At 35.3% G+C, this 12,380-nt stretch overlaps 1 protein-coding gene across 4 annotated transcripts in view; it reads left to right on the plus strand.

The window, feature by feature from the left end:
- LOC149832295 (chaperone protein dnaJ 10-like) overlaps positions 1 to 12,380 on the plus strand; it is a 101,543-nt gene that overhangs the window by 85,013 nt on the left and 4,150 nt on the right. The window lies entirely within an intron of this gene.

The raw sequence follows: 12,380 nt of genomic DNA on the forward strand, positions 1-12,380 counted from the left end.
TTTTGCGCATATTCCATTTGGAATATGTTGTAATTTTCTTATTTATTTTTTTGTTATTCTTTTTTACTTTTTCTTTTATTTTTTGCTATTTTTTAAAGTGCATTGGGTGTCCCTCAATAGAGTCGTTGGGGCCCCCCAACGGTCACAAATGTGACCGTTGGGGGCTCCCAACGACTCCTTTGGGAGCCCCCCCTTTTGCACATTTTGGCACTTGTATAAATAGGGGTGTTCCCCCCTTGTAATTCTTAAGCTTGAGAGTCTCAAGCATTTGTTCCTTTTATGAAATACATGCATTATTGCATGTTTACTATTTTTACGCTTTTTGCGTATTTTGTTCAAGTGTTGTGAGGGTGTCTTCATACACTTCTTTTATAAAGTATTTGTGCTTGTATGCGTATTGTCTCTTCATAGACAATTTCACAATGTGTTGCCCACTGCATAAACCTCATGCTTGAGTTCATTGGCAACATGGATGAGATAAAACAAGCAGTTGAATGTTGCTCAGAAATTACAAAATTTATTTACAATAAAACATGTATTTTGAGTTTGATGAGAAAGTACACCAATCATGTTGAGTTGATTCGTAGTGCAGTTACTAGATCTACTACGAACCTTTTGACAATATAAAGTCTAGTAAAAAATAGAATTGCACTCAAAAAAATGTTTTCAGTGGATGAGTGAAATGCATATCCCAATGCAATAAAAATAAAGCTAAGAGAAATTGTGAATATTGTATTTAGAAGTGAATTTTTGAACTCTTGCGTGAAGTTGTTGAGAATCACCATACCTTTAGCAAAAGTGCTTAGATTGGTTGATAGTGAAGACAAGTCAGCTATGAGTTATCGCTATGAGACCATGGATAAGGAAAAAAGAAGTCATTAGAGATAATTTGAATGGGAAGAAAAAACTCTACAAACCTATATGACGCATCATTGATCATAGGTGAATTGGGAAGCTTCTGTAATAAAAAAGGGCGGAAGCACCAATAAAGCAAACCACTCTTGAAGAGTGATGCCAAGAGCCAAGAACACAAACACTAAAAGTGTATACAAAACCCACTAAAGGGAAAAATGACTAAAAGTCATAAGTTGAATATTATTGAAGAAAGAAAGAAGAGGGTGAAAAACCCATTGCCAATACAAGAGAAAGCCTCCTCTATTTATAGAGGAGGAAACTAAAGAGGCGGGACCACAAGGGGGCTCCCATCTAGTCGTTGGGAGCCCCAACGACTAGATGAGTGGGGCCCCTTGTAGTCTTACAATATGTAAAATAGAAAAAGAAAAAGAAAAGGTAAAAAAAGAGAGAAAAGAAAAAATACAAAAAGAAAAATTACATGGGGATTTACCATAATACCCCTATCGGGTTTTTGGGGTACAAGAAAATAACAAAAAAAGAAATATGTATATATATACATATATGTATATATATATACTTATATATATGTATGTATATATATATATATAAGTATATGTATAAATATATATTTATATATACATAATTTAACACGCCTCCTCAAACTTTACGGGGAGAAGACCGAAAGTTTGCTAAGAAGAAACATAAATCGTGGAGTTGGAAGCGCTTTGGTGAAGAAGTCAGCCAGTTGATATTCTGAAGTAACATATGATAATGTGATAGTTCCTCTGAGATATTCGTCTCGAACATAATGGCAATCCATTTCGATATGCTTTGTCCGCTCGTGAAAAGTATGATTGCTTGCAATGTAGATCGCACTTTTGTTATCACAGCAGAGCTTGGTGGAGGAGGAAATGAGGACGCCCATGTCACCAAGGAGACTTCTAAGTCATACGATTTTCATAGTTGTCATTGTCATGGCTCGATATTCAGCTTCAGTGGAAGATAGTGAGACCTTTTGCTGCTTCTTGCATCTCCACGAAATGAGAGATTCACCTAAAAAAATGCAAAGACCAGTAGTTGAGATACGATCATTGGGATTTCCTCCCTAGTCAGCATCAGTAAAAGTAGTTAATTCAAGAGATGAGGAAGAGGATAAGAAAAGCCCTTTGGAGATGGTATTTTTTATGTATCACACAATTCGCATCACGGCCGCCATGTGAACTGAAGTAGGTGCATGCTGAAACTGGCTTGCAACATGAACCACATGAGCTATATCTGGACGGGTGATGGATAAATAGGTAAGAGATCCAATTAATTGATGATAGGGGGTTGGATCCTCAAGTAGAACACCATCCTCAAGTCTCAGTTTTGCATTGATAACTTCAGGAGTCTCAACTTTCTTTTCATCAGATACTCCTGACTTGGTACAAATGTCTGCTGCTAATTTCATTTGAGATAGAATGTATCCTCGGGAGTAGTAAGTCACTTCAATACCTAAAAAATATCTCAAAAATCTAAGGTCAGACATATCAAAAGTTTTCTTTAACATGGACTTAACATCATTTACCCCCTTTTTGTCACTCTCAGTGTGATCATATCATCAACATACAACAGTAGAATAACAATGAAATCACCTGTTTTCTTAACAAAAAAAGTAGTGTCAGTATAACAAGAAGTAAATCCCAAATTTATTAATACATTACTAAACTTGTCATACCAAGCTTTAGGAGCTTGCTTAAGTCCATATAAAGCATTTTTTAATTTTAAAATTTTGCCATTTAAATTCATACCCAGAGGTGGTTCCATATAAACTTCTTCACTCAAATTTCTATTTAAAAATGCATTTTTAACATCAAGTTGAAAAATTGGCCATTTTTTAATAGAGGCTATTGCAATAAGAGCTCAAACACTAGTCATTCGAGCAACTGGGGCAAAAGTTTCATCATAATCCACCCCATATTCTTGGGCATATCCTTTGGCTACTAACCTAGCCTTATATCTTTCTAAAGAGCCATCACTCTTAGTTTTTACTTTGAAAACCCATCTACATCCAATGAGTTTCTTGCCATTAGGTGGATCAATAATTTCCCAAGTTTGTGCCCTTTTAAGTGCATCAAGTTCAAGTTTCATTGCTTCATTCCAATGAGCATATTGTTTAGCATCATTATAATGAGATGGTTCATGGAATGAGTGAAGGGCTAGCAGACATGCTCGAAAATTTGGAGAAAAAGAATCATAAGATACAAATCTATTTTGTATTTTAGAAACACGATTTGATCTTCTTTGAGAGGATTCTTCAATCGACTCGTTTTGAGAGAATTTTTCAAGGGCACAAGGAGGATTACTTTCATTCCTTCTAGAGTAAACTTGTGTTTGACTTGGTATATTTTCTTCTAAATTTTCATGTTGGTCATGTTGCCCATCATTTGGAGGTTCAAAATGATCCTCTACAAGAGTTTCACTAGATTCAACATGATCATCTATAACCTTTTTTTGAGGTAACAATTCAAATAAAAAGGAGTAATCAATATTTTCATTTAGTTTATGCGAAAAACCATTTTCTTCTTCTAAGAATGTGACATCTTTTGAGATATAAAGTTTGTTTTTTAATATGTCAAAACATCGATAGACTTTTTGTTTTTCGCCATCTAAGAAAATACATTCAATTGCCCTTGAAGAAAGTTTATCATTTTTGTGAGTTAGAACAAAGCATTTACACTCGAAAATTCTTAGTCTTTTATAATCGGGAGACATATTGTAAAGTTTTTCAAATGGAGAAAGATTTTTCAAAGAAGATGAAAGGGTTCTATTGATAAGATATGTTGAGGTTAGAACCGCTTCGGCCTAAAAGGATTTTGGAATGTTCTTTGAAATTAATAAAGTTCTTGTGGTTTCTATTATGTGTCTATGTTTTTTTTCCGCAAGACCATTTTGTTGCGGAGTGTTTGGACAAGAGCGTTGATGACAAATACCATTTTCTTTCAAATAGATTTGAAATTCATTGGACATATATTTGCCTCCCGAATCGGATCTAAGAATGGATAGGTTTCCTAAAAATTGATTTTTAACCATTGCATGAAATTCTTTAAAAAAGGAGAAAACTTCGGATTTGCGACTTAAGAAGTAAATCCATGTAAATCGAGTGAAAACATCAATAAAGACCACATAGTACGAAAAAACTCCTTTGGATAAAATAGGGAAAGGTCCCCATATATCGGAATGAACAAGTTCAAAAGGCCGAGTGATGACATAATTTCTTTAAGGAAATGGAATAGCTTTAGATTTCCCAAAAATGCAATCTTTACAAGTCATGTGTTTGTCTTTACAAGTATTGTTCAAAAAAGGAAAAAGAGATATCTTTACAAAATTTGGATAACCAAGTCTATCATGCCAAATTTCAATACTTTTGTCCTTTATAAGATTACAAAATGACTTCGATGGAAGAGTCAAAAAGTCCATAAAATAAAGATCACCTCTTCTATGACTTTGCCCAATCAGCTTCCCTGACTGGAGATCCTGCACGATACAATCTTTAGGTGAGAAAGAGACTTGGCATCCATGATCGGTGATTTGGGAAATGAAAAAAAGATTTAGATTAATTTTTAGAATGACTCTTACTTTAGGAACGAAAATGTTTTGAGAAGTTTTAAAATCAAGTGTTCCAATACTTTCAATTTTTAAAGATGTCCCATCGGCCGTTGAAACATAAGAAGATATGGGTTCGGTAAAAACATTAGAAAGAGAGTTTTTATGAGATGTCATATGAAAAGAAGCACCGGAGTCTAGTATCCACATACCTGGAGGTGATGAAGAATAGGCGATGGCGGCTTCTGATGTTAAAGATGAAGAAGTCTTGAGAAGATGTTGGAGAACTTCAGAGATATGGTTAAGAGTTTCTTTGATATCTCCTTATTTGACACTTTCTTCTTTCTTCTTTGGAGAATTTTCTCCAACCGCTGCCACTTTTCCTTTAAGCTTTGGGCAAACCGGCTTGATATTTCCCGGTTCATTACAATAGTGATAAATCACTCCCTTTCTATATCCATTATTTTTGTTAAAGTGGGGAGGTCTATATGCTTTTACATTTGATCCGGGCCTAGTAACGGCCAAAATTTCATCACTCTTAATACTTATGCCAAGACGAGTTTCTTCTTGGCATACTTTGGCAAGAGCGTCTTCAATGAGTAAGGCTTTACTTCTATAGAGAAGGGATGCCCTAACTTGTTCAAATTCCGGCCGAAGACCATGGAGGAATTGAAAAAAATGCTCATTTTCAATTTCTTCTCTTCTTAACTCAATATCTTCCGGAGCCACTCATTTGGGCTCAAGAAGAACAAACTCATCCTAAAGAGGGGTTAAAGAACTAAAGTAATCACGAACACTCATATCCGCTTGTCTAGTAGAACGAATTTTTTCTTAACAAAAAAATTGTCTAGCTAGATCCTTTTGGGTATGCATACCCTTAAGAAAGAACCATGCCTCATTGGCTCTTCTAAACTTAGCAATGTTGGCACAATTTTTGGGGTCAACATTGCATGATTACTTTCCCAATCCTCAACTTTGGATCAATGGTCATTGATAGCTTTGATGCGCTCATCGCCATCTAAAGCTTTTTCAATCTCACTTTCAATTTTAGTGAGAACAAGATGAAATGAAATGGGGATCTTCGAAACACGAGCTTAGATTAACAAGAGCAAGTGTCAAGAATGACACTAAAGCATAACCCTTAAAAAGGGTATAACTGGAAACAAAATAAAAATAAAAATGTATTCTTTATTGATATGAAAAACCAATTGCTTAAGAAGCATTGGAGTGAAATACAAGAGGGGCTGCACCCCTTTATATACACAGCTGAAAGAGGACTCAATAGAGCTGTTGGGCACAGTCTAACAGCTCTATTTAGAGCTGTTGGAATGTGTCAGTCCAACAGCTCTATTAAGAGTTGTTGGACTGTGTCAGTCCAACAGCTCTATTGCTAGTCAAGTCTGGACAGGACTTGACTAGCAACAGTCATTCTAGTTCAAACTGAACTAGATGACATAAAGACAAAAAATAAAAATAAAGGAAAAAAATTACAGAAAAAAAAGAAATGAAAAATGTATTTATATATATATATAATAATATAATATTATTATATATACATATATGTACAGTTTTACATTTTAACACTCCCCCTCAAACTTACGGTACAATGAGCGAAAGTTTGTCTAAGAGAAAGTGAAATCGGGGAGCAGCGAGAGGCTTTGTAAAGAAGTCTGCTAACTGATATTCTGAAGTGACATATGGCAGATCAATTATCCCGTGTAGATATTCCTCTCTGACGTAGTGACAATCCATTTCGATGTGTTTGGTGCGTTCGTAGAATGTTTTGTTACTGGCAATGTAGATCGCACTTTTGTTGTCACAACACATTTGTGAAGCTTTTGTTGCTTCAACTCCCATGTCAGCAAGCAGTCGTCGGAGCCAAACTACTTCCATGGTCGTGGTTGCCATGGCTCTGTATTCAGCTTCGGTGGATGAGAGAGATACCTTCTGCTGCTTTTTACACCTCCACGAGATTAATGATTCCCCTAAAAAGACACAAAAGCCAGTGGTTGAGTGTCTGTTATTGGGATCACTTCCCCAATCAGCATCAGTATATGCAATTAAATCAAGAGAAGAGGAGGAAGATAAGAAAAGTCCTCGTGAAAGAGAGGACTTGATGTATCTGATAATACGCATGACTGCTCCCATATGAACAGAAGTAGGAGCATGTTGAAATTGACTTGCTGTATGAACAGCATGTGCTATATCTGGTCTGGTAATGGATAGATAGGAAAGTGCCCCGACAAGCTGTCTGTAAGGAGTAGGGTCTGCAAGAAGTTCTCCATCATCAATCTTCATTTTAACATTAACAACTTCTGGAGTGTCGACTTTCTTATCATCAGTAATACCAGACCTGAAAACAATATCAAAAGCAAATTTAGTCTGAGATAATAAATATCCTCTAGGAGAATAAGCAACTTCAATGCCTAAAAAATATCTCAACAAGCCCAAATCAGTCATTTCAAAATGAGATTTAAGAAGTGTTTTGATTGTTTCAACTCCCTGTTTATCGCTTCCGGTGATGATCATATCATCCATATAGAGAAGAAGCACAATGATCCCTGCATCAGAATTCTTAATAAACAAAGCAGTGTCAGTTAAACAGAATTGAAAACCAATATCAATCATAACACGACTAAACCTATCATACCAAGCTTTTGGTGCTTGTTTAAGTCCATAAAGAGCTTTTTCTAAGCGAAGGACTTTACCCTTAGGAATACTTAGACCAGGAGGGGGTTCCATATATACTTCTTCAACTAGCTTTCCATTTAAAAAAGCATTTTTGAGATCCATTTGAAAAATAGACCATTTTTTGATAGAAGCTAAGGCAATTAAGGTTCGGACAGTAGTCATACGAGCCACCAGAGCAAAGGTTTCTTCATAATCAATCCCATATTCTTGGGCATAACCTTTGGCTACTAAACGGGCTTTATATCTTTCAAGAGTACCATCACTCTTGGTTTTAATTTTATAAACCCATCGACATCCTATAGTTTTCTTCCCTGGAGGAAGATCTTGAATATTCCATGTAGAAGCCTTTTCAAGTGCATCTAATTCAGCTTTCATGGCTTCTATCCATTTGATATCATTTTTTGCTTGAAAATATGTGGATGGTTCTTCATATGAGTGAATTAATGCAATAACTGCCCTATATGTGGGTGAGAAAGACTCGTATGATACAAACTTTCCTGGAGGCCTCGAGATTCGGGTTGATTGTCTAGTTGGAATGTTAGAATATTTCTCAAGTGCACATGGAGGATTAGACTCTTGTCGCCTGGAATATTGAATACTAGTATCTCTATGAACTTCTTCATTTTCAACATTAAGATCAATAATTCTTTAATCATCATCAAAGTTACAGTCAAGGTCATATTCATCAGATGTTGATGTTAGATCTAGCAAAAAGGAGTACTCAGTGACGTCTTTTAATTTTCTAAAATCAAAGAAGCTCTCCTTTTCAAGAAAGGAAACATTTCTAGACACATATAGTTTATTATTTTTGAAGTCAAAACATCTATAACCTTTCTGGTTTTCAGCATATCCTAAAAAGGCACAGGGAATCGCACGAGGGGAAAGTTTATCATTTTTGTCAGTAAATATGAAACATTTGCACCCAAATATTCTTAGTCTAGAGTAGTCTGGAGAAATGTTCATAAGTTTTTCAATGGGAGTGATATTTTGTAACAAAGAAGATGGCATCCTATTAATGAGATAGGTGGCAGTTAAGGCAACTTCTGCCCAAAAGTCTTTCGGGACTTGATTTGCTATTAATAAAGTCCTAGTGGTTTCTATAATATGGCGATGTTTTCGTTCTGCCAGTCCATTTTGTTGAGGTGTATAAGGATAAGATCTTTGATGTGTGATGCCATGCAATTTAAGATAATTTTGAAAATCTGTGGATAAAAACTCTCCCCCTGAATCTGTGCGAAAAATAGTAATATCATTTTGAAACTTGTTTTTAACCATATTATGAAAAGTTTGAAAGTATGAAAATACTTCAGACTTATGTTTGAGAAAGTAAATCCACGTATGTCGGGAGAAATCATCGACAAAAATAACATAGTAAACAAATCCTCCTTTAGAAATTACTGGTGCAGGACCCCAAACATCCGAGTGTATTAATTCAAGTGGTCTTGAAGAGAAAAAGGTTCTGTTCTGAAATGGTAATCTTTTCATTTTGCCGAGAATACAATCTTTACAATCAAATGATTCAGAGTTACAAAATTTCCCTAGATTTGGAAAATGTTGGATTTTGGCTATACGTGGGTGACCAAGTCTCTTATGCCACAACTCCAACTCGATTTTCTGAATGTTATAACAAAAAGCATTTTTCGGCATTTTCAAGAAATCCATGTAATAGAGTCCTCCTTCTCTATGGCCTTCCTCAATCAACTTTCCTGACTGGTGATCCTGTACCCAACAACCATGAGAAGAAAAAGAAATATTACACCCATAATCAGAAATTTGAGATACAGATAAAAGATTTAAATTTAATTTGGGAACATGTCTAATTTCTGGAATAAAAAAAATTTTTGTTTTATAAATTTTTTCAAAATTTCCTATTCCTTCTATTTCAAGAGAAGTCCCATCAACAGTAAAGACCTTTGACACACTTGTTTTATTTTTAACACATTTGGATAGACTTTGATTATTTGGGGTCATATGAAAAGATGCACTAGAGTCAAGAAGCCAAGAAATTTTACCTAGATCAGAAAAAGATGAGGCTGCTGCGCCGGTTGAAGCTTCAGATGAGGAAGAGGCACCTTTGATGAGAGGCTGAAGAATCTCCATTAGTTGGGCCAGGGAAACTGGTGCATCCTGATCTTTAGGCTTCGATCCAGCAATTGCAGCTCTTTTTTCTCTCAGCTCCTTAAGTTTGGGACATTATGGCCTGTAGTGTCCCGATTCATGACAGTGATGACAAATAACTTTCTTCTTATCATAGTCACCATTTTGTCGGTTAAAGTGAGGAGGCCTATATGATCGAACATGATTCCCTGGTCTAGACACAGCTAAAACGGAATCATCTTCAATTTTTAAAGAACCTTTCCGGAGACGATTTTCTTCCATTGTTAACTCTTCAATAGTTTCAACAATAGAAGGAATTTTTCCCCGGTGAAGTAGGGCCGATTTAGTGGTTTCAAATTCCAGCCTTAATCCAGTGATAAACTGGTAAAAATGTTCAGCATCGAGTTGTTTCTGACGAAGCTAAATGTCTTCGGCACAATGCCACTTTGGTTCTAAAAGGGAAAGTTCTTCCCAAAGTTCGGACAACCCATTGTAATATTCACGAATAGTTTTGTCTCCTTGTGTCATCATTCGAACTTTTTCTTGGAGGTTGCACACGTGTGCAATATCTTTAAGGGAATACATATTCTTAAGGTATTCCCATGCCTTATCGGCATGATCAAATTTGACAAGACTTGAGCATTTTTTAATGTCAACGCTATTGATAAGCCATGACATTATCTTCGCATGAGATATTCTCCATTCTTTCCATTTCTTCTCGTATGAGGCAATAGCCTTGATTTTCTCTTCTTCCGATAGAGGGACCTCTTTATCTCCCTCCTTTTTAGTAAGAGATAGCTTAGGTTCCGAATCGGAACCATCCACAATCCCCCATAAGCCTTTTCCCCATATATGGTGCTTCATGATTGAAGCCCATGTTACATAGTTCGTATCGCTTAGTTTCATAGGCATGATGGTGACTTTATCATTGTCATCCATCGATTACAAGGAGAGAAAGAATAGGGATAGAAGAGAAACAAGAAGGAAAATTAAAAAGAAAAAAAAAAACAATACAACAAGATGTGAAATCTTCTCCAATGAAGTGATAAAACACTTCTCTTCAAGTGGCGAACACTTTTGCAAACGGGCACGGAAACCGAGGCAGCTTTTCCTCAAGATTTAGTACTTCCGCGGCTCTGATACCATGAAATGAAATGGGGATCTTTGAAACACGAGCTTAAATTAACAAGAGCAAGTGTCAAGAATGACACTAAAGCATAACCCTTAAAAAGGGTATAACTGGAAACAAAATAAAAATAAAAATGTATTCTTTATTGATATGAAAAACCAATTGCTTAAGAAGCATTGGAGTGAAATACAAGAGGGGCTGCACCCCTTTATATACACAGCTGAAAGAGGACTCAATAGAGCTGTTGGGCACAGTCCAACAGCTCTATTTAGAGCTGTTGGAATGTGTCAGTCCAACAGCTCTATTAAGAGTTGTTGGACTGTGTCAGTCCAATAGCTCTATTGCTAGTCAAGTCTGGACAGGACTTGACTAGCAACAGTCATTCTAGTTCAAACTGAACTAGATGACATAAAGACAAAAAATAAAAATAAAGGAAAAAAATTACAGAAAAAAAAGAAATGAAAAATGTATTTATATATATATATAATAATATAATATTATTATATATACATATATGTACAGTTTTACATTTTAACACAAGAGAGGGTTCGAGAGTAGTTCCCATAACAAAACCCCAAAGTTTCTTACCTCTTAGATGATTTTTCATAGCGGAGGCCCACATAAGGTAATTGGATCCATTGAGCTTAAAAGAGAGCTCTACTTATTTGTGCTCCATAAGTACTGAATAACCTTCCTTTCTTCAAAAGCTTGAGAGGCACATGTCCCAAGACACCAAAAAAGAGGAGAAGCCCGATCACCAACCTTGCTATGATACCATGTAATAAAAAAGGGCGTAAGCACCAATAAAGCAAACCACTCTTGAAGAGTGATGCTAAGAGCCAAGAACACAAACACTAAAAGTGTATACAAAACCCACTAAAGGAAAAAATGACTAAAAGTCATAAGTTGAATATTATTGAAGAAAGAAAGAAGAGGGTGAAAAACCCATTGCCAATACAAGAGAAAGCCTCCTCTATTTATAGAGGAGGGACCACAAGGGGGCTCCCATCTAGTCGTTGGGAGCCCCAATGATCATAAATATGACGGTTGGAGCCCCAACAACTAGATGAGTGGGGCCCCTTGTAGTCTTACAATATGTAAAACAGAAAAAGGAAAAAGAAAAAGAAAAGGTAAAAAAAGAGAGAAAAGGAAAAATACAAAAAGAAAAGGATTACATGGGGATTTACCAAAATACCCCTATCGGGTTTTTGGGGTACAAGAAAACAACAAAAAAAGAAATATGTATATATATATATACATATATGTATATATATACTTATATATATACGTATATATATATATATAAGTATATGTATAAATATATATTTATATATACAGAATTTAACAGCTTCATCAACATCTTCATAATTCAGCATATTATTTGAATCATTCATTTAGATACTCCCTTACATTTAAATTGGACAAGGAAGTGAACAAAGGAACTTTGGATTGCATTGAGAGGTTGATCCCTGATCATTGCATCCAAGATAAAATTCACGAAGAAATGGAGATGTATGACAATGCAATGTATGATATGGGGAGACCTGCAACAATGTGAAATTGTTTCATTTAGATATTTCCTTATTTATGATGTTTTGTATCTACTGTCATTTTCTTATTTCATTATTTTTATATTTTTAGACATGTGGTGGACTAGATTTAGGAGTGATGTTTCAAATTTGAGAGCTTGTCGTTTGTATTCTTAGTCAAACATGTAGTGCAAGTGGATGCGAAAAAAACTAGAGTGTCTTTCAGCAAAACCATACAAAAAGAAGAAATAGATTGGAGCATAAAAGGCTCAATGACTTTGTCTACGTTTGCTATAACCTATAGCTAAGGCAAAAGAATATAAAATTATTAAGTTTATTTATCATTTTCATGTGTTTATTTTAAGTTTTTGTGTCATACAAAACCCAACTAATTTTAATTTTCCATATAATTTTTTTAGGCAAATTGAGAAGGTATCATCAAGGAGGCATAAGGAGCAATTTTATTCAATTAGTGTAAAACATTTTGATGTGTT

This window comes from Nuphar pumila, chromosome 7, assembly GCF_984573655.1.
Source record: "Nuphar pumila chromosome 7, dmNupPumi1.hap1.1, whole genome shotgun sequence".
NCBI classification, from domain to species: Eukaryota; Viridiplantae; Streptophyta; class Magnoliopsida; order Nymphaeales; family Nymphaeaceae; genus Nuphar; species Nuphar pumila.